Consider the following 23,393-nt stretch of genomic DNA (forward strand, 5'->3'; position numbering starts at 1 on the left):
TCCCCGACGGCTTACCCGACCCGAAGATCCACCCGACGGGCCCCGGACAAGAAAGAAGGACCGAGACCCTCACCGACGGAAGGACCGGAGCCGATATCCCCTCCCCCGGAGCCATACTCCAGTTGATTACGAACTTTTGTGTGCTTTAATAAAACCGTTATAGCGCATTACATACGGCCTCCTTGCCTGCTATTTCAGCCCGCGACAACCCCCCCTTCACAGGGGAAAACAACACCAAACATGTCATATCTACCACTAGTCCAGAGTCAAATTGACACAGACATCCTAAGGCTTTCACCATACCTCTGATCACATTATTATTAACAAACAATCTAAATGTTTGAACCCCTCTGGAGGTAAATCATAAATGGTGTACTATAGGAATTACCATCATTTTTCACAGCATCTGCATAGATTTAAAGCACTGCTGATTACCATTTCCTTAAAGAGATGGCAATATATCTGGCTGTACTATTCACATCCAGGCGACCATGAATGCACCAGCAGCATACTTCTCAGCCCTCTGGGAAATCCTACAATTTTCTATATGCCATTAACAGGCATTGGAACAACAACAGCAGAAGAGATTTACAAATAAGAGGGGGGGGAGGGACACAAGGGTGTGACATCTACTGTTCCCAGATTTCCATCACTTCAAGTTTGTGTTGACACGTGGCCTGTGTGGAAACCTTTGGAGAGATAGCTTACAAAATCAATAACTCAATCGTCCAAATTGAATAAAATCATTGTTCGGCCTGAAAAACCAATGATAAACAACAATATTCAGAAAGGATACTACCTCAGAACTTAAAAAAAGGTCTGAAAGATCACATTTGCCTTTTTACAATTCTATGAGAATATTGGGGGGCTGGGGAATTTTAGAAACAGACCCAGTACAAGTTCTATTAAAATCAAAACACTGACTGGACCCCTAATAAGGTGGGCGATTCTCTTGGGTGGGCAGACGCCACTGCTAGACTTAAAATGTTAACCCGGCTTTACCCACTTACTTAAATATGCTGACAATAAATACTGCATTATAAAACTTGACATGTACCACAATGCAATGGCATGTTTCTGCAAATGGTTGCCCCTTGACCTTTCCATTGGGATCACTGCTACTCCAGAAGGGTGAACAACCTTTACAACGAAACTTTTACAACGAACTACCATTACAACGAAACTTTTACAACGTAAACTATTACAACGCATAGCGCTGGGGGGTGCTCTAGGATAGGGAATAGGTTTAATGTACTATCCAACACCTTCCCTACTATCCACGGGGACTGGAGTTGGAATAGTAAATTAAACTATTCACTATCCAGCGCCCAAAAGCATTATGCGTTGTAATGGTATGCGTTGTAAAACTTGCGATGTAAAGGTAGGCGTTGTAAAAGTATGCGTTGTAACATCATACATCCCTCTAGATGTGGTTATGGTGCCCTGCTTAGCTACTATGAAGCAGGAGACATAGAGCTAGATTCATGAAAGACCCGTTTTGCGAGTCTATATTAGCGATTCATAAGGAATCGCTATTACAGACTCGCAAAACGGGATTTATGTAGGAATCGCAATATTTATTGCGATTCCCACTGATTCCTTATTTGCGATTAGCTAATTGCTAATCGCAAATAAGGAATAACTCCCCATGCATTCCTATGGGCCTAAAGGTCCATAGGAATGCATGGGGAGTTATTCCTTATTTGCGATTAGCAATTAGCTAATCGCAAATAGATTGCGATTTCAAGGGTGCCAGGGTGTCCAAAGGACACCCTGTAGCACCCCTGACATGTAATTTTACACAGGTGTTGCGCACACATATGTCCAAAGGACATGTGTGTGTGTAACATGCAATTGAGACAAAAGGCACTAAACTGCTTTTTCTATTTTTTCGCTATTTACCACGAAGTCAGACTTCGTGGTAAATAGCGACCAAAAATAGCAAATTTGCAAAGTAGAAATGGTTAATGAATTGCATTTAAGGAATCTCAAATAGAGATTCCTTAAATGCATTTCCTTGCAAATGTGCGAATTCTTTATTAGCGAATTTTGCATTTGGGATGATGAATCCCAAATGCAAAAATTGCACTCGCAAAGGGCCAGATTCTCAGAATCTGGCCCTTTGCGAGCGCAATTGAGCTTGATGAATCTAGCTGTTGGTTTTTAAGCGCAGCCTCCACATTTGCACAAGCTGAGTGCTCTTCGGCAATCCCCTTTTAAACTTACTCCTTTGCTCCCATATTTTTTTCCAAGATTGAGAATATTTGGAATCAGTCTAAAGTCTGTTAGTATATTTGAATATCGAGAGTTTAAAAACAACTTGACTGAATATTGCCTTGGGAAGGGTAGGTCGACAATGCTCGCTCTAATTATTTATGCACCACAAATGAATATGGTGGTAAAATGAACAGCTTTCATAACAAACAGTTATGTAATTCAGTCTCCAGCTTTACCATACTTTTTGATCTTGGGCAAATCATATTCTCCATGGACCTCTGGCCACTGATCTGACAATATATGTGCACTTTGAAAGAGGCTTAATGGAAGAAATAAACACCAATTGGTATATCTCCAGAGCAGGCTCCCAGCATGTTTTTCATTCACACGTCCAGGGTTATTTAACTGCAGGTGTTCACATACTATATTAGCATGTTTAAAGGTGAACGAGTTCCTGAAGATACATTTTTCAGGACCCCACCTGTGCTGAGAGTCTCTTTCCTAGCAAAAGGTAGGCACCACTTTCACAGGAAATATGGGCTGAAATAGTGAGATTGACATTTTGCTAGGCTGCATGAGGTTATCATTCTCTTTTTATTAGCAAAAATATTAATATAACTTAGTGTCTAATAATACAATATTTACATTAACATTCAACATCCAGCAGAGGTTACTTGGATAGCTAAATGGCATTTCATAACCTGTATTTTCATGAGTTTCTGAACAAGTCAAACAATGTTTTGTTAACCAACATAATCAAAATCATATTCTTCGTGCATAGGCGGACTGTCATGCCTGCTGCCGTGCAATTTCCCTTTCTGGTGGCTCTCATTAACAGTACCCACATCTGGCTGATATCACCAAAGACCAGGAAGACGGTGTTCCACAAAGGTAATGCATTCCATAAGCAAGTCAAAACCCTTAAGCAGATCTCAGCATCAACCAGGTAAGCGAACAATAACCAGGATTGCCAAGTAACTCCATGGCCTTTGAACAGCTGTTCTAGCCATCAAGCGTAGACACCATCCACTTAAATATGTATGTTTGTAGTAGATTTTCCAAATATTGAACAGGTATGCACAATAACAATGATCTCAAGGAATGAATTATATCAGACCTTCTGAGCCATCTCAGAGCATGTGGCAACATACATGGATGTCTGAGGATATGAGAGGACTCTTAGTGAAGACCCACATGCATTTAATGTGGTTCTTCCACAGTTGACTATATTGTATTGTATTGTATTGTATTGTAATTGCATTTATATAGCGCTTACTACCCCTGACGAGGCGCCGTAGCACTTTTCCGGCGAGTAGAACGCTACTCCGGGACCCATAGAGGATTAGTGTTGAATTAGTATAGTGAAACATGCAAGTACATTTTAAGTGGTGGATAGGTTAGTCAGTTAATTGGATTTGGAATGATAGCAGAAGGATAGAGGAGGACAAAGGTTTGTATTTATATAGCGCTTGTTGACGCATGCTATTCAGGAAGCCTACAAAGGCTTAGTGGTGAATTAATATGGTAAAATATGAAGTCATTTCAGTTTCGGATATTAGTCAGTTACTTGGAGTGAGAAGGTTAGCGGAGGGATAAAGGGGAAGAAAGATTTGCATTCATATAGCACTTGTTCCCCCTGATGGGTGTTAAAGCGCTTTCCTGGTGAGTAGCACGCCACCCTGGACTCATAAAGGATTACTGTTGAAAATTAGTATAGTAAAAAAATATGAAGTAATTTGAGTAGTGGATATGTTATTCAGTTATTTGGGTAGTATATTAGTATAGTTTAATATGAAATTTGAGAAGTGAACATGTTAGTCTGTTAATTTAGATTGAAAAGAATATTGGAGGGATAAAAGAGTGAAGGATTTTTTTAGGTCTTAGCAGTAGGAGGAGGCTTTTGGGTGAGTAAAAAGGAGTTTTGGAGGGGAGGACTCAGAGGGAAGAGTTTAGAAAGGTTTGTTTTAGGGGATCGGTATAGTAAAAGAGGTGTCAGATGATGCAAGGAGGGGTAGAGTAGGAGAGAGTCTATAAAGGGTTATTTTGGCAATCATAGTAGTGGTATGGGGTTTGGGATAAATGAGAGAGTGGATGTAGAGGATATATTGATAGATGTATAGGATGAGAGATATGGTAGTGCATTGGAAGGAGTAGCAGAAGAAGTTTGAGATGAGTCAGAAGGTTGGGCTAGAAGATATATTGAGCGAAGTATAGGCTGAGAAATAGGGTAGTGCATTGGAAGTGCTAAATTAGAAGAAAGTGATAAATATATAGATCCATAATTACATTGAAAGTATATGTAGATTAAAGAAATTGATAGAGGTACAGGATGAGAAATAGGGTAGTGCATTGGACACACAGATCCAAGTAGATGGAAGGTACATAGATGCACAATGGAAGTATGTACATGTAGACCAAAGATGTAAATTTCTAATTGCGTATGGTGCTTATGTGGGGAAGAGCCAAATCTTGAGTAGTATTCTGAAGATAAGGTGGCTGTCGGTGGACCTTATGTTGGGGGGTAAAGAGTTCCATAGTTTGGCTGCTTGAACAGAGAAGGATGTGCCACCCATGTTTTTTTTTCTTGTATGGTGGGATTTTGAGGCAAGATGCTCCTTTAGAGCGGACGTTCCTTTGTTGAATGTGTTTGGTGATTTTAATCCTGATGAAGAGTGGTCCCATTCCATGTATTGCTTTGTGGGTGATACAAAGCAGCTTGAACATAGATCTTCTGGCAACCGGTTATCAATGCAGGGCTTTCAAGGCAAGGGAGATGTGGTCTCGCGATTTGATATACAAGAGTAGTCTGGCAGCTGAGTTCAGAATCCATTGTAGTCTTTTCATGGTTGTTGAAGGTGATCCGTGGTAGAGGCTATTGGCGTAATCAAGTTTGGACAGAACAAGGGAGATGGTAGCTTGGACCTTGTGTGGAAATCCCATATGAGGGAAAATTTGTTGCATCGTTTTTATAGTAGCAAAGCTTGATCTTGCTAGCTTATCCAATTGGGCATTCATCGACAGCTTGGAGTCCATGGTCATTTCGAGTTTTCTTACTTCCTTCAATACTTTAGGCAGTGATCCCAGTTCATCAGGCCATGCTGCAGGCGGGTTGTAATGTTTCCGATCATCACACATGAGTATTTCAGTTTTTGAAGCATTCAATTTGAGATGGTTCCAGGTCATCCACTGATCCACGGCTCTGACACAGCTGAAAATTGGTGATTTTCCAATGTCTTTGGGGCATTCCAGTTGAAGGAGTATTTGCGTGTCATCTGCATAGTTATAGCACGTAAGGGGAAATTTATTGATCAGTACTGGTAATGACTTCATGTAGATGTTGAAAGGCATGGGCGAGATGATAGAATCTTGAGGGACCCCTGCTTTAGTGGAGTACGGTTTGGATGAGAAAGGTGGGGTATGGATGACATTAGTTCTGTTTCGAAGGTAGGACGCGATCCAGTCTAGAGCAGTTCCCTCTATGCCGCTTCATAGAGTCTTTGTTTCAGAGTGTCATGGTCAACCGTGCCAAAGGCAGCTGAGAGGTCCAAGAGGAGTAGCGCAGCAACCCTGTTGCGGTCAACTGTATTCTTTAGGTCATCCCAGATGGCAAGGAGGGCAGATTCAGTGCCTCTTCCCAGACGTAATTCTGTTTGGAAGTCTGAAAGTATGTCATTCTATTCAATGCAGCTTTCTAATTTGTTGTTTTATGTCTTTTATTTCTATGTTTCTCCAAGGCGCTTTTTTACTTTTGTTCTGTTGTGTGGTTTTGAGTGGTATCAGGATGTCAAAAGCTTCCTGTAGCCACTCATATAGATTTTGAGCAGAATTTATGGTTCCAAATTGAGTTTGTTCCACAGCCGATAGGTGGATGGATGCAAGGTAGTTTTAGGTGAGTCGCTTAGCGTTGTTTTATGTTGGAAGGCAAGCAAGTGGTGGTCTGACCATGGGACTGGAGTTATAGTTTGAAAGGTAACTAGTTCAGTATTAGCAAAAATGACATCTAGGATATGTCCAGCTGTGTGTGTCGGAGTGTGGACAATCTGATGCAGGTTCAATGCGTCTAGGCCGGTGACTATAGTTTTTGGATAGGTCATATTGGGCTTATCAAACCAAATGTTAAGGTCAGACAGAACGCATAGGTTGGAGTGTATTGATAACAGGTTTTAAACTGTGCCTAGAAGTGCGTCTGGGAATGTTGCCTTGCTAGGTGGAGGTATGTAAGGGAGCAGGAAGTTACAGGAGGAAGACAGTGTAGGATTGCATCTTGTTAGATGAGCCTCACAATTCTTTATGGAGATGTTGTCAATTTTAGTGATATGTATTGTTTGCCTGAATACAACAGCTAGACCACCTCCTTTTTTGGCTATACGATTTTGGGTGATTATTTGATAGCCTACAGGAATGGCTTCATGCAGAACTGGAGCCATATCTACTCCCAACCATGATTCGGTTATGAATAGTATGTCTGGTTTTGCATTGGTGAGAAGGTCGTAGATGTGATGTGATATATAACCTCAGCACCTCTTGATATTGAGCTGCTTTGCCTCAAACTTTAACACCACAAGCAACCATATATGTAAATCTTGCATTCAGACTCACAATACCCGTGAACAGCTTTGGACTGGCCGATTACGCAGTCAGGCATTGTCTAATGGGATAGTCTGACAGGTCAGTGTGAAGGCCAGTATTTTGGCAAATTTCTAGGCCTGTTATGTGGTCTGGTAGATTGTTTTTTACTGTTGGTTTTTCTGACGTTGCCACAAACATTGCCTGCAGCAAGTACAAATGTTTACACTCTCATCTACCTTACAAAACACGTATACAGCATGTGTTTACAAGTTTAAACTGATTTGCAAATGTGGGACACTTTTTTCGCTATTTGATTTATTAATTGGGGCCTTTTTTAGTTTGATGCCTGAGTCTATTTTCAGTCCAAGTCTGACCCTGTCCATTAAGAGTCATTTTGGATACCTGAAATCAAAGATTGTAGGCCCATATGTACGAAACTATTTTTTCATTTTTTATCGGACCATATTACTACTTTGGGTCATTAAGAAGTGCAAAATAGCCTTTCAGTGTGTACCAAAGGCATGTACACGGTCGCAAAATGTGATTTCTACCCAGTAGAAATCATATTTTAGAAATTGTAAAATAGGAAATCGCAAATAGTGATTTACTATTTGCAAATCACAAATGCATGTACAAAGAATTTCCTAATTGCGACTACTCTTAAAATGCCCATTTAGGAAAGGCAATTTGTATTTATTTTCAATTGGTGGTAACCATGTGCAAACCATAAAAAGGCCCCCCAAAATGCACCTGGCTCTTAACAATGGTGGCTTTGTACATTTTTGCAAGGAGGATGAGAATTGTGTCTGTAAGAGAGAGAGAGAGGAGGAGGAGGAGACAGGAGAGGATATTTAGGGTGAGTGTCACCCTGTTTGTACAGACAGAGGAGGAGCTTATTGAGAGGTAGAGACTGAGTGTTCAGGTCATACTTGATTTAATAGCTGAATTTCGACCCCAGCTGCATGCCCCAACACTCAGGAGCAACACAATATAACCCATTGTGCATGTACTGTGTTGCCTAAACCTTCTAGCATTGGAGAGTTCCCAAGGGGTCAGGGCAGTGGTAGGGGGTGTGAGAGTACAGGAGGGGTACTTGAGTACTTGGGTTCAGGCATCTCCTCTTAGATACTAATGTGCTTTCCTTCTACCTCACCATCTCCTTTTGTGCCATCTGCAGTTAGGAATGAATCATGAGAAAAAATGTTAAGCGACTATTGCAGATTTCTGTGTCTGGCCTGCTAGTCACACGTTTGAATTCATTCAGAGTCAACTGAGACATTTCTCTTTCCACCCTTGACAACGTGAGTATCATTATTTTGGATAAGAGTACACACGTGAAGCGCCACGGTTTGGTTGTGCGTATGTGTATTTTCCTGCATGAATCATTAACAACAGAGGTGCTCCTGCACTTTACGTTGAGGGGAAACGTCACACAACACTCTGAGCTTTTATGTGAACCCTGTGTGAACACAGTAAATGATCTGCAATTAGGAATTCTACTTACCATTTTCACAGAATCAGTGTCAGCAGACATTTGTGCATGCAGATCTATTGTCAATTGTAGAAAACCAAAGTTTTATAAACTGTTCTTTGGAGAAAATCTCTCATCAGGGGCTATATAGGGACAGCTCATTAAGAGGTAGTTTGCCCTGCAAAAGTCGGTGAATACCAACTAACTCCCCAGTTTGCGGGCATCCAATATCTTTCTGGTGGTGATTTCTTACCCTGTAAAGACAAATGCAGGTATAAATGTGTTTTCAAATTAATAAGAGAAACGGTACACCCATTGGGAAAAAAACAAAGACAAAATGTGGTTTAGCACATTTACGCCATGCGTAATTCTGTCGATTTCTGCTGTCTTGAACTTACACCGTAATGTGCATAGTGATTTAGGAGCACCTTGAAATATACGTTTTTTGTAAATTTCCACACAAAATGCTGCAAGATTCTGTGACTCTCCAAAAATGCATAAATGTATGTAAATCACATTAATCTCATAACAATGTAAAAACTGAACACTTTTTTGGGAAACTGGTGCCATCAAAATGCCTTGCTGACTAATATTATAAATGTGGTAACAATAACACCACACTTCAGGGTCTGAAACAGGCTCTCCTGCATCCCCTAATTGAAGATGATATTCCTTTTAAAAAAATAGACAATTTAAATTCAACATCTGAATAGTCTCATTTTTGAAGAGGTTAGGGCTGTAAAACAATCTGGTAAATGCAAATATTTAGATTTCAGAGGTAAAAAATTTCTTCGATGGTTAATGTGTTATATTTCATATGGACTGAGGCTACAATTAATTTATATAAGCCTGCTTCTTTTTGGAATATCCGAACAATATAATCGCCATACAAAAGTGAAGAACAGGGACGTAACCTACTTAGCTAGAAAAAGCATTTTACTTTAAAAGAACTTTCACGAAATCTGTCCGACATAAATTGAACACAATTGGCAGTTTTCCGACATAAATTGAACACAATTGGCACAGAGACACTGCCATGTCAGGCCACTTGTAATATTGAACCTTCTCAGTTAGAGCACAATTTCTGACCTGTGAAAGCGAAACCTCAGAATAATGTAATACTTTTATAAAGCACAGTGACTGAGGGATTCGAAATATCACATTCCACCGTCCATTACTATATGTAGAATGTGATTTTGCATGCAGAGTATTCTGTCTAAAAGTCAGGGCGTGAATTATTCAGCTTTTTGAAGAGCATTAACGAATTCAGCCCTAGCTGCCTATAATTGTTTAACTTGCGGGATTGGCTAGATCGTATAAAACTGATAAATAACAGCTGTCACGGCAGAGGAGTGGCACTCAACAAACTATCCGCCTCAAAATGATGTCATTTGGTCATCAGTATTTTTTTACACAACGTATACATGATTGAAATTGATGTGGAGAGGTTAAGGCAGGGATTATATAGTTCCTAACAGTTCAATTTACAACACTGTGAGTTTATTTTTCATATAGTATGATTTTTAAAGACTCAGACAATTGTTTGTGTTAAAAAGTTTTGGGTGGTGTGTGCCAAAAAAAAAATAGTAGTACAATTACATCCAAACTAAAACACAATTCAATCCATCTGTATTTGGCAGGCATTGATAAATGCATTGGGGGCAGTCTTGCCTGAATCTCATAATGTTCAATCCTAAAAAGATTACTAAAGGCCGAGATTAACTAGAGGAAATTCAGCCATTTGAAATTCACTGCTACCTTTTCGTCCTTAAAATCTACTCTTGTCCCTTAACCTTAATTCTAGTGCATAATGTTTAGCTTCCCGAAATATTGGTCAAAGTTCAACCTAAAAACAATGTCATTCCTGAGTAAACCTGCACTATCTGTTTTACAAGTGCAGATAATCTATTGACATAAAAGATATGTGTCTTTTCATTGTCCCCAACTGATGGCAACAATTCTTGTACGAGCATTGATGACATAACGTTTGAACCTCTATTTAGATTTAGCTGGAGGGGCCACCATGAAGGTCTAACCCACAGGGGCCATCAAGAGAGAAGCAAGAGGAGAAGTTTGGTAGACTCGTCTATTGAACTCCCACATCCAAGTCAATTCAATTCAATTCAATCAGCTTTATTCGATTATACACATAATAATCATAAAAGCACAGTAAAAGGCTGACCACAGTTTATGCATACACAATTTGTCAAATTCATTAAAAAAATCAAAAAACAGCTGAGAAAAATAGAATCTACAAATTTGATTACATCATGAATGAATTTCTACATTTTAAAACATTCTTTAAAAATATTAAAACTGACACAATCAACTGTACTTCTCCTAATATTTGTAGGAACAGGAAGGCAGGGCGACATTGTCTTAAACCGCTATTTCTTAAAATCAGCAAAATCCACCTTTTCCTATTACAGGAATAAAATTTGCAAAAGAACAAAACATGTATAGTCGATTGAATAGACACATCATCACATGGACATTTACACAACTCATTTGACCAATCATTCTGGGCCGGGAAAGTAACAAGCCTATGAAAACTACCCAATCTCAGACGAGTCAACAAAAATCTATTGTGTTGTCTTGTTAAGATCCCTAAATAAGGCTGAATTCTGTCAGCTGGAACTATTAGAGGGTGAGCTTGTACCGTAATTGTTTGTAATTCCTTGTATCTTCTCTTATTTTCCAAGTAATTCAAAAACTGATTTTAAAATCTTTCCTCTGGACCTCTTGTAAACTAAGAGGCTCCAAATAATATTCAGGGTGACCGAGATTACTGACAAAGTTTTTAATATACTCATGCCATCTAATATTCAAAGCCCCATCCAGACTACCACAGTACCTTACTAACTGTCTGTTTAACTCCAGCTGTTCCGAGATCCAAATCCTGTGCCACAGAAGTACCGGTTGAATTTTGCATATATCAGCGATATAGGTGATACCTAATTCAGTGTGGCAAATAAAAGTGGAAGTGCTATCAGGGACAATCAGTAAAAATCTTAAAAACCTGTTCGCAATACTGTGTAATGGGTTAACATTCTCGTATCCCCAAATGCCTGCCCAATATATGGCCATGGAAATACATTAGCCTTATAAAACTGTAGTAAAGCCTCTTGTACCGTTTTCCCAACTTCCTACTAAAATTTTAAAGTGCAGCTACGGCTTTTGAAAACAGCAATCTCCTTGTCTTAATTGCCTGAGTCAAAGTCCTCCTCCTGTTGAAAAGGATCCCCAGGTAGGAGAAAGTGTTACAGCATTCAATATGTTTTGTACCTAACAATACAGGTCTGCATTTCGTGCTGCCTGACCCAAATTTCATCACAAATGTTTTAGAAATGTTAACATTTAAACCTAGTTTGGACATATACTTAAAAAAACTACAAACTAACCTCTAAAACCCTACTGGAGTGCGCGACATGAGAACCGCAACGTCAGCGTACATTAATGCGGGTATAGATCTCTTACCAACTTGTGGGAGGTCCTGACACACTGTCTCCAAAGTTCTTCCCAGGTCATTTATATACAGTATAAACAGGAAGGGTGCCAGGACACACCCTTGTCTCACACCCCTCCTCACCCGAAAGTGCTTAGTGCATTCCAATCCAAAAGTTCTTTATTTCGGCCATCAAGGCCATAAAAGATACGATAACAAACAATAAAATCCTCATACCATAAAAATACAAGCTAAAAAAGAAAAAAAAAGCATCAAACATACAATATTACAACAATTGCAAGGAAGCGGAAACTAACTTGATTCATTATATGAGAGGATCCGGAAAAGTGAAGATACTATGCACTACAGTTCATCTCACGGTTAAGGATTAGCCTTTCAGCAGTTTTTGCCTTTTCAACCACATAGCCATTAAATACTTGGATAGTGCAAATACAATACAGTGCAAAGTGCTTGACTTTAAAATTCTAAACGGGGGGGAGGAGCCGCGCCAGCGACCAAGATGGCCGCTTGAGCATCGGCTCCGCCGGCCGCCACATCCTGACCGCCTATCCGGCATACTATCCTGTACCCCGTCCCCACTATCTTGTGGGGGACCGTCACCTGAGTCACTAGGTGAAATTTGGACTCGATTGCCTGCTCTGGCGTCTGAGTATCGTCGTCGGAAGAATTGGGGCCCACGACCACGAAGACCTGGACCCCGGGTGTGCCACCGTCCGGGGTGAAGTGCGACAACATCGGCTGCTGAGACCGGAAGTGGCCGGTCGGTCCCTTGTTTGCTGTGCCCGGGTGGTGATCGAAGCTTCCTTGCCCGCTCTGCACTACCCTACGGACAATCGCTACAAGACCCTTCTTTGCTCGACTGAGGAGTGGTGGGTTTCTCCTGCGTTTGCGGTAGAGATGGCGGCACGGGACCCAGACAAGAACCTCCGGAAGGCTCAGAAATCGCACCGTCAAGTCCAATCAAATCGGATCGACAAATATGGTGTCTCAAAGGGATCCCCGTCGGATGCGAAGCGTCCCCCTTCTGGAGGCCCAGAGGGGGACCCGGCCGGAGATGATCCGACCATGAAGGAACTGATGGCGGCCATCAGGGGGGTTCAATCCTCTTTGGGGACAATAGACACGAAGTTGGACACGGTTACTATCAAGGTGGGTCTTGACAGGGCCGACCTCAACAAAATGTCCGAGAAGGTAAAGGACCTGAAATAAAGACGGGGAGCCTCATCGAGGATGTGTCGGAGCTCCAGAAGGTGGTGTCTGATCTCAAGGTGGCCCGTACCCACTTCGATCAGAAGCTCGACGAGTATGAAGGTCGGGCACGCCGGAATAACATTCGCATCCTTGGGGTTCCGGAGCGATCGGAAGGGGATACCCCAGACCTATTCGTCGAGGATCTCATCTTGAAACATCTCCAACCCAAGGGCCTGAGCAAGTTTTTCACTGTGGAGAGCGCTCATAGGGTGCCCAGTGGTCGCCCAAAAACTGGGGTGCTTCCACGTCCCATTATAGCCCGTGTCCTGAATTTTCGAGACAGGGACGCCATTTTACAGTCCGCGAGATCTTCCGGCCCGCTGGCCTACGAAAATGCTTCCTTGCTGTTTTTCCCTGACTTTACCCGGATGGTGCAGAGACAGCGGCAGGGATTTGTGTTAATCAAAAGGAGACTTCGAGATCGGGACATGAAGTACTCGATGATGTACCCGGCCCGCCTCCGCATTGAACACAAAGGCAAGACATGGTTCTTTGACTCTCCGGAGGTAGTGGCGGACTGGCTGGATCAACTTGGGGACCCTGGTCCCGAGGGACATACCCAGGCGGAAGACGACGAAGGATGAACTGTTTAGCCTAGGCATTTACCATCATCAGTGTAGAGGGATTGACGGGGGGTTTGTTACTCTTCTCTTCACCCCCTATGCCATTTATCATTTCAGTTTACTGTATACGTCTCTGAAGAGGGGGGAATTGGTGGGTCTGGGGTGGTGGGGGCTGGCGACCTGTTGTAAGGTCCTCCTCCGTTTTCTACTTTTAGTCCTTAGTTAGCGGGGGCGACAGGCACACTGCGAGTTGTGGATGTGTACACGTTACATGCAGGGGTGCAGGGTGGGGGGAGTGTTGTTCGGGGGTTGGGGGGGTTGGGATGTTGTTTTGTTTGTGGTTTGTGACCGGTGTATGCAATGGGACCCTTTGAAACACTCTTGCTTTTCAATGACTAATGGCTTCATCTAAACAGGGCCTGGGACTCTCGGTCCTTAGTTGGAATGTTAATGGCCTGGGAGACAGGATAAAGCGCACTGCTGTGAATCAATTTATCAGACGACGGTCACCTGATGTCGTCCTGTTACAGGAAACCCACTTACTGGGGAAACGCTGTATGGCTCTGCACAGGGGTGGCTATAAGCTAGTGGCACATGCTGGTTTCACCTCGGGCTCCAGGGGGATGGGCATCCTGGTTAAAAATTAATTGCCACTTACGATCCAGTCTACTTGGTCTGACAATCGTGGGCGCTATGTCGGTGTCTCTGGGGTTTGGGAGGGGAAGACGGTCTCGTTTCTGTCTGTCTATGTCCCCCCATCGCTGCAGACTGACACGTTTTGTGACTTGGGCCGGGTGTTTCTTGCTTTGCCTATGGGCCTTATGGTGATAGGTGGTGATTTCAACGCAGTTCTGGACGGTGAATTGGATAGGCTCCCCTCCCGTGCGTTGTTGCCCTCCCGCAGGTGGCTGCCTGATTTTCTCTCGGTTTCGGGTTTGATTGATGACTGGCGCTTGCGACACCCGGGAATGGTAGAATACACACACACATCTGCGGCGCATCGCTCCCTTTCTCGTATTGACTATGTATTGTTGCCGGCGGCCCATGCGACCGCGGTCAGTGAAGTGACACACTTGGTGCGAGGGGTCTCTGACCACTCACCAGTTTGGTTGCGTTTGTGTGTGGGGAAGAGAGACATGGGTAGGATTGCTCCCATCCCCACCTGGCGCTTGCGAGATCCAGTAGTGAAGAGGGAACTGGAGCGTGTCACCAACAGCTTCTTCAGTGAGAACGAGGGCTCGGTCGCTTCCCGATGCTCCTTATGGGAGGCGTATAAGACAGTTGTCAGGGGGGAGGTTCTTTCCCTTGTTGCTGAGCAAAAACGGAAGAGAAGGGCCAAGCTAGATAGGGTGGAGGCGGAGCTCTTGACCTTAGAGACCGATGTCTCCTCCGGGGGCGACCCGTGGGCGGATCACCGCCTTGGGCTGCTCCGGGACGAATACAAGACTTTAACTCGAGATACGGCTAGGGCGCAGCTCGACGTCACTCAAGATAGGATCTACGAACACGGCGATAAGGCAGGGAAACTGATTGCTTGGCTAGAGAAGGGCGACTGGGGCTCTAGACTGGTCCCGGAGCTGCACGTTGCTGGCTCTGCAGACACGTCCGACCCCCAGTTGATTGTGGAGGAGTTTGCTCGTTATTATGCAGAGATTTACACCTCCTCGGGTGCGTTTTCGGAGGCTGACAACTCGGACATGTTGTGTAATATTCTCCTGCCAGTGTTGTCGGACGATGATAGGGGGTACCTGGACTCGGTTCTCATGAATGACGAGGTGGCAATGGCTATCAGGGGTGTACATTCCGGTAGGGCCTCTGGCCCTAACGGTCTCCCAATTGAATTATTTAAACCTCATGCCGATAGATTAGCTCCGTACTTGAAGGGACATGTTTGCAGACAGCTTGGAGCACGGTGAGTTGCCATACGACCAGCGAATCGCTAACATAGTCGTCATCCATAAGGAGGGTAAGCCTCGGTTGGAATGCTCTTCGTATCGACCGATCTCGCTATTAAATGTGGAACCCAAGGTGTTGGCGAAATTACTCGCTACGCGCCTCGTGAAGGTAATCTCCACCCTGGTCCATCCCGACCAATCCGGATTTATGCCCAGAAGAAATACTGCGCTCAATCTTAGACGCCTTCACGGTGTTCTGGCCAGCGCATCTTATATTCACGAGCCCGCAATCTTGCTGTCCCTGGACGCCACTATGGCTTTCGACCGTGTGGAATGGCCCTATCTCTTCGCGGTGTTGGCTAAATTGGGATTCGGCCCCGGCTTCATCGGCTGGGTCCGCCTCCTTTACTCTGCCCCCTTGTCGCGAGTCGTCGTGAACAATCACAGGTCCGGCGATTTTACTCTCGGGCGTGGCACCCGGCAGGGGTGCCCCCTTTCACCGTTGCTGTTCGCTCTGGCCCTGGAGCCCCTTGCTGCCTGGGTGCGCTGGGACCGCTCCATAAAGGGATTGCGCTGGACCCCGGAATGGGAAGATAAGATTTCGCTTTATGCGGATGATATCCTGTTGTATCTGACTTCCCCCCGGGCTTCATTGATAGTGTTTATGGACGTCCTCGCCATCTTCAGCAGATACTCTGGCTTCTTAATCAATTGGACGAAGTCGGTTCTGTTTGTACTGAGCGGGACTCCGCCCCGGGTGCCCGCGAACTGTCCCGTGAGGGTGGAGACGACCAGCTTTCGCTACTTAGGGATTCATATCTCTTTAGACCCCGCCATGCACCACCGCCTAAATTTGTTGCCCCCCCTAGCTAGGCTCCGGGCGGACTCGGCTCAGTGAAAGGCGTTGCCTCTCTCCCTGCTGGGTCGCGCTACCCTCTTTAAAATGATGGCCCTCCCGCGCTTTTTATATGCTCTTCAGAACTCTTTTGATCCTGTGCCCCCCTCGTACTTCCGTGAGATTGAGTCTCTTCAGCGCGGCCTTCTGTGGGAGGGGAGACCTCGTATAGCGCTTTCTAAATTGATGTTGCCCTGGTACGATGGTGGAATCGGCTTACCGAATGTTCGCAAATATTATTGGGCGTCACAGCTGGCTCCCATTAATCATGCGATTTATGGATCCCCGGCTGACCCGGGTTACGCCATGGACCGGGGTCAGCTGCCGGGGGGTGAGTTCACCCGAGTGTTGTACGCACCGCGTGGCCGTTTCCCGTTGCAGGGGCCCACCTTGTGCTCCACGAGAGTGTGGCATGAGGCCAATGGTGCCCTTCACTGGGCTGGACGTCTGACCTTGTCCACGCCATTGTGGAGTTCTGAAAAGCTTGGGATGCTCTGGAAGTCGAAGGGGTTCGATCGTTGGGACCTGATAGGCATTTCTCAGGTTAAGGATATATGGGGCAAGGACAGGATATTGACATTTGAGGAGCTACAGGCCAAGTACCAGTTGTGTGACACTGAGCGGTTTCGTTACCTTCAGATAAGCCATGCATTGAGCGCGGTGGTGTCCGGCGGGGCGGAGCTCCCAGAGGCCTCCCCGCTGGAGGATCGCCTGCTTGATGGCCTCTTACCGACCAAAGCGATCTCCCTCACATACCGTAAATTGGTCAACCATACGGACGACCCGCTGGTGCGCCTTCGCGAGCAGTGGGTTGCCGACGGCCTAGTCCTGGACGAGGAGGATTGGAGGGAGGCGGTGGCATCCCCTAAGGAAGTGGCGGGTCCTATGAGGTCCGCTTGGTTCAGCTTCGGATCTTGCATCGCTCTATTGTAACGGGCCTTGGCCTGCAGAGGATGGGACTGACTGAATCGCCTAATTGCCGCAGGGGATGTGGGCTGCCGGGGTCATTCATGCATATTCTTTGGGAGTGCCGGGAGGTTCGGGAGTTCTGGACCCATATACATGCAAAGATGAGTGAAGTGTGGGGGCTGCGAGTTGATCCCGAGGCAAGGCGCTGCTTGTTAAATGTGTGGGAACCCACGGACCTGCCGACTCATGGTAGGGTGTGGGTGACTCTAGCGTGTGCAAATGCCAAACGCAACATTGCGCAGCTTTGGGGGGAGGCTCGGGCACCCAGGGTTGGGAAATGGATGGAAGATCTAGATTGGTGCATGTTTCGGGAGAAGTCTGTGTATGTCTCGAGGGGGCGACCCCAGAAATGGGTCAAGATATGGAGCGCATGGAATACATATCGTGGGGATATCTGTGAACCCCCTACTCTGGAGCCAACGACTGTGGACCTGGAGAGTTCTTAGGCCTGGCCTTTCTACTATCTGTTAAGCACTATGTAATGCCCAGACGTCAATGTTGGAACTTTGCGATTGTGGTCTCTGTATTTCGGTCACTGTTTATGTGTGTTTTTTGTTTCAATAAAAAGACTTTTAAAAAAAAAATTCTAAACGAATGTAAACAGTGTGTAAAACCTAGATTCCTGCACAAAGGTACTAGCCAGTACTTTCTTGGTCTGCTATAGGCAGGGCAAAAAAACAGCACATGTAGTTCATCCTCCACATTCGCGTTGCACCCTGGACAGGTTTTATCGTCCGATGCAGACCATTTGCTTGTAAAGTCTTTAATGGGCAATGTACCAAACCTCCATTGAATAAAAAGTTTTCTTGCAGTAGTAGGGAAAATAATGTCCATAAATTCTTCGAACTTGAATGAACTTTTGGAAACCAAGAATTGTTCAGTAAGGGTGCCAATTTTTGGAGCACACAGGAGCGTAGTTAGGCTTTTGTCCTTGAAGATCTTAGTGAGCGATTTACGAGAGACCTCAAGACAGCCTCTTTCGGGATCATCCCACAGATCAGCCAAACCTAGTCGCAGGAATTCTCGTTTTACATAGGCCAACCATGGGATTCTGTCAGAACAACTGTAGCTCAGGACATGCTTCAAATCTTGCCTATAGTGGGACAGTTCAGTAGTAGACTATAGCCTGTGCCAAAACCTCAATGGTTTTAGGGCTAACTCATCCCCTATAAAAGGGAGGCCCAGATCTAATCTCAATGGTAAAAGAGGCGTGCCTCGTGGTAGAGACAACAACCGTCTAAGGAAGTTAGTCTCTACCTTGATGAGCTCTGTTCCAGCATTATAGCCCCACAATTCACCACTAGATGATGAGGCTGCTCTGGCTTGAGTTTTATACATCTCCAGTGCTGGACTAACTGAGTTGAAGGTTGAACAATTTGAAACCTTCAAAATGCCCCCCACCATTTGCGATAGCTTTAGATGAGATCTTGCTATCTGTGGACCCCAAGATAGGTTTTCATGCAGAGTTACCCCAAGGTACTGGAACGCTGTGACCCTTTCCAGCCTATCCAATCCCAAGGTTGGATTTGGCCTGGTTGTTGCCGAGGGATTGAATACCATAAACTTGGTTTTGTCTGCATTGATCTCAAGGCCATGGGCTCTGCAAAAGTCCCCAAACCCGTCCAGTATCCGTTGGATCCCCATGGGGGATTTGGAGAGCAGGAGAGTATCGTCGGCAAACATAATTGCTGGAACCCGCCTGCCAGCCAGCCTAGGGGCGTCATTGTTATTGACGTTGTCAAGGTGAGATATTACGCCGTTGACATAGAGGCAGAACAGGGTTGGTGCTAGGACGCAACCCTGTCTCACCCCCCTGCCAACTGGGAACCTAGACGACAATGCCCCGTCCCTCCCACACCTAACCTGGGCAAAATTCCCTTCGTGAAGCCTAATTATTACATGCAGGAGCTGTGGTGGAACACCTAACTCCCTGAGGACTGCCCATAATTTCTCGCTCGGTACTAAGTCAAATGCGGACCTCAGGTCCACAAACACCATGTACAGACTTCCCCCCTCGATCCTTGCCGTTTCCAGAAAAGAAGAACGAGGCGAAAAATCTGGTCCATGGTAGATGTGTTCTTCCTGAATCCTGCTTGGAGAGGGCTAAGGATCGCATTGTCCTCCATCCAATCCAAGAGCTGGTCCAGCAGAAGGCGAGCAAAAAGTTTTTGGGGTACATCTATAAGGCTGATCGGCCTGAGGTTGGCGGGGAGCAGAGGAGAGCCCTTTTTAAAAATCGGTACTATCTCTGCGCCCAGCCAAGTACAGGGGATCTAAATTCCGCTCATAACTGAATTAAAAATAATGACCAGATAGGGACCCCAGATCTCTGGTTGGTGCCTGAATAAATCTCCAGGCAGTTTATCAAGGCCTGGAGCCTTCCCCCGTGCAAGTCTCCCTATTGCATTCAGTACCTCACCCAGAGTGAACTCTAGTTGCTCGTTATGATCACAAGGGATGTCGGAGACTGCCTCTGTAGGCATAGTAGGACCATCATGATATAGTTTACTAAAGTGGAATTCCTAAACCGAAGCAGCAATGTTTGGCTCTACGGCAGCTTTCGGTTCCCCTGATCCTGTATGTACTAATGACCAAAATTTTCTAGAATCCCTAGTTTCCAGGGCCATTGTTAGGTTGTGCCATCTGTCCCAATCCCATTCAGACTTTGCGTGGGCAATTGCCTCCTTATATTTCCGTCTGAGCTCATGTATTTTATGTTTATGAGTGCCAGACTTGACCATTAAGATCAGCTCGGTCTTGATCTTTTTACACGTAGAATTATACCAAGCTGAGGTTTGTGTCCTCTTCTTCCTTCTAACGGACACAGGGTAGAAGACCTCTCCTAACCTGTCAACTAGGTCTGCGTGGATTTGCCCTAGTTTCTCATTAAAGTCTGTAACTATGGGTTGATTAATCAGGTTGTTCATTCCGACTAATCTTGGGAGCGCCAGGTCATAGATTTTCGTAATACACTCTGTGGAGTTAACTAGTTTCCCCCATTTTACTCTACGTCTATTGTTGGATAATACTTGAGCCCCTGTGTCTTGATCAATCGCATTTAATAATGTGCTTTCATTAGGCCCTGGGTAAACCATTTCCAGACAGAGAGCATTATGGTCACTGTCAACTCTCACCGTCACCCTGAAATCCAGGACCTTAGACCACATGCTAGTATCCACAAGAATATAGTCTAGGCGTGATTCATGGCCCTTCCGATTGAAGGTACACACTGAGGGGCTGTCAGATGGAGTGCGCCCATTACAAGCCCTCAGGGAGTAGTTCAGGGTAAGGGACATAATCTGTAACGCCAAAGGAGACCATGATTTTGGACTTGGCGATCGACAGGGGAGAATCCCCCAATAGTCGTCCTCAGCCATTAGGGCACCCTCCTTTAATCCATGTAATGGTTCAAAGTGGCAGTTGACGTCGCCTCCCATCAGAAGCTTACAATCAGCGGGTAATAGCCCTAGAAAAGGGATAAATCATCTATAGTGGGTGATTCCATAGACACACTCACTGGACGTGAGTAAACATTCACAATTGCTAGTTTATAGGCATGTGGCCATTTAAGAAGAACGCATTGTACGTCTTCCGAATGTGTTGGTATATTTTCTGCTGTGCAACCCAAATGGGTGGCCACCCAAATTGCAAGTCCACCAGACGGCCTCCCTTTGCCTCCCCACCTAGCAGGGACATAGAAGGTTGCATAACCCACCCTGGGGTAATCTTCCCTGGCCCAAGTCTCCTGGAAGAGACAGATATCGTTGCTATCCACTAAGGAGCCCCAGTTACTGCAATCAATTTTATTAGCAATGCCTGCAAGGTTCCATGAGAGAACCTTCATCCTTTTTGGGCCCAGACTGGGCACTCTCCCCACCTCGCACTCACCATCCTGATCTGGGTTAGTGGATAACACTCTCCCAACCTCGCACTCACCATCCTGTTCTGGGTTAGTGGATAACACCCCCGCCGAGGGTACCTGCCCTTCCAAGGCCCCCGAATCTAAAGCATGTTGGGATGTAATATTCCAGGAAAGGATTTTTGATACATGCGGACCGGGGGAGGTGATGAGAGTTGTAATGGGGATTCTAAAGTACTAGTAGTACTAGGCCGATCAGGGAATAAATGGACACAGGCAAGATTGCCAGTGTCAGAGATATCTGCCACTGTCCCCAGCTGAGCTGTATGGGGGACCACCCCTTCTCTTCCCCCAGTGCATTCATCCCGCTGGAGTCAGTCTACCTGATCCAGGCAACTATACCTGTTGGCATGTAAATAGTTGCTCGGTGTTGGTATATCATGACGTATAGGCCTATACCTTGTGCCATCAATGGCAAATCCCACCCTTGTCCAGCCATCATTCACCCCAGAATACAAGTTGTGATTTCTTGGATAGAAAAAGGACAGTGGTAGCAGTTGGATGGTTGTGTTTCCAGAGCTCCCCAACCAGTTAGAAATATGGGAAACGATCTGCGAATCCCTGAAATTTACCAGAATGCAGTCACCCTTTATTTTCTTTGTGGTATATCCCACCCAGGGGACCCTCCTGACCATCAATATTTCACCTCTCATATTTGGTGGCAGGGGCCTATGAATGTTCAACCAACTAATCACTTTGTTTCTTAAAGAATCAAAGGATTCTGGTACAGAGTTGAAAAGCTCAGGGACCCCGGTCAAGATTACAGTATGAGCTGCCGCCTCCGGAGGTAGATTAACTATATTTGACCGATTTAGGCTGTTAACATTCTGGGAGGGGCGGTCACCCGTCCTAGTGGGCGTCTTATCTTGCCTCGTTATGGTCATTGGCACAGGGAGCTTTGATTTCCGCACTAAAGGCACGGGAGGAAATTGCCTTGGAAGGGGTAGAGGGATAGGATTTGGTAGGGTAACTATGGGTAGACTTGCTGTAGAGGGGAGGTTAGTCTTCGTTATGGTAGGGGTACTGGATGGATTAGAGGGAAGGGGGGTCCCCACGTTCATCATAGTTACACCTTGAATACTACCCAAAGTTCTTAGCTGATCCTCCATAGCCCCGGTCACTGTTTCTATTGCTTGTAGCCTGGTGTCAATACAATCAAGCCTAGCCTATAGGGGGTCTAGGAGTTTCTTCAGAACATTAGTAATAAAATGGATAGACTGTTCCCTCCCACCACAAGACCCCTCACCGAAAATAAACGGGCCAGACTGCACTGGCACCTGCAATTTGGAGGGCTGTATTAGACTCGCAGTTTCGTTAACGGTCATGGGAGAGGAAGATTCCGTTATGTCGGGCATATTATCAGTAATGTTAGGGGCATTATCCAATTTGGCCCTTTTTACACCCTTAGACTGTCTAGCTCTTTTTCTTTTCGGAACAGCACCTTCCCGAAGACCCCGTGAGTGAGTTAAGTTGAGCTCACTACCCTCATCCAGTGTCAAGGCTGAGTCAGATGTTGGAAGAGGAGTCGCCTCAGGTATAGTCTGAAGGGAGTCTCGATGTGAGTTAGAGGAAGTCCTCAGCTGTTGTAAAACAGATTCAATTGTTTGATCAATGCTATCCAAAAGAGATAGATGGGAAGCATCCAGTATTTATGGGGATCTAGCATTCGCAGTTAAACCCAGAGAAGATCGCCTAGTACTTTCAATCCCATCCGCGAGCTGTCTTTCTAGGGCTGTCAATTCATTATTTACCACAGTGTTAGCTCTAATAAGAAAACTGTCCAGAGTACCTGCAACCATGGTAGACGATGTCGTAGCTTTGCCCCTCGTCTCCCTTGATGACATGTTGATTTAATCTTGGTATAGTTGGATCTCAGCCAAGCTAGAACGATGGGGCACAGAATATGGTAAGTCTTGGAAAGCTAGCCACGGGCCCAGAGGGGTGGCCCGGTCCGGTCTCCCCCGGGCTCGGACGGGCTACAACGTGCCCGCCCTTGGCCCGGGCTTCGCCCGGCGCCCGCCCGCTCGCATCCCGCGGTGCGGGGAGGAAAGACTGGTATTATACTTCTCAGGCAGTAGGCGTGGCCGTAGGGGCAGGGCGGGAAGAGGACCCAGGTGTGGCCGGTGGAGATGTCGCTTGGCCCCCTGGTCCTCGCAGTTAGGGAATTGAACAGGATTC

The sequence above is a fragment of the Lissotriton helveticus genome, chromosome 12 (genome assembly GCF_964261635.1).
Source record: "Lissotriton helveticus chromosome 12, aLisHel1.1, whole genome shotgun sequence".
Taxonomy (NCBI): domain Eukaryota; kingdom Metazoa; phylum Chordata; class Amphibia; order Caudata; family Salamandridae; genus Lissotriton; species Lissotriton helveticus.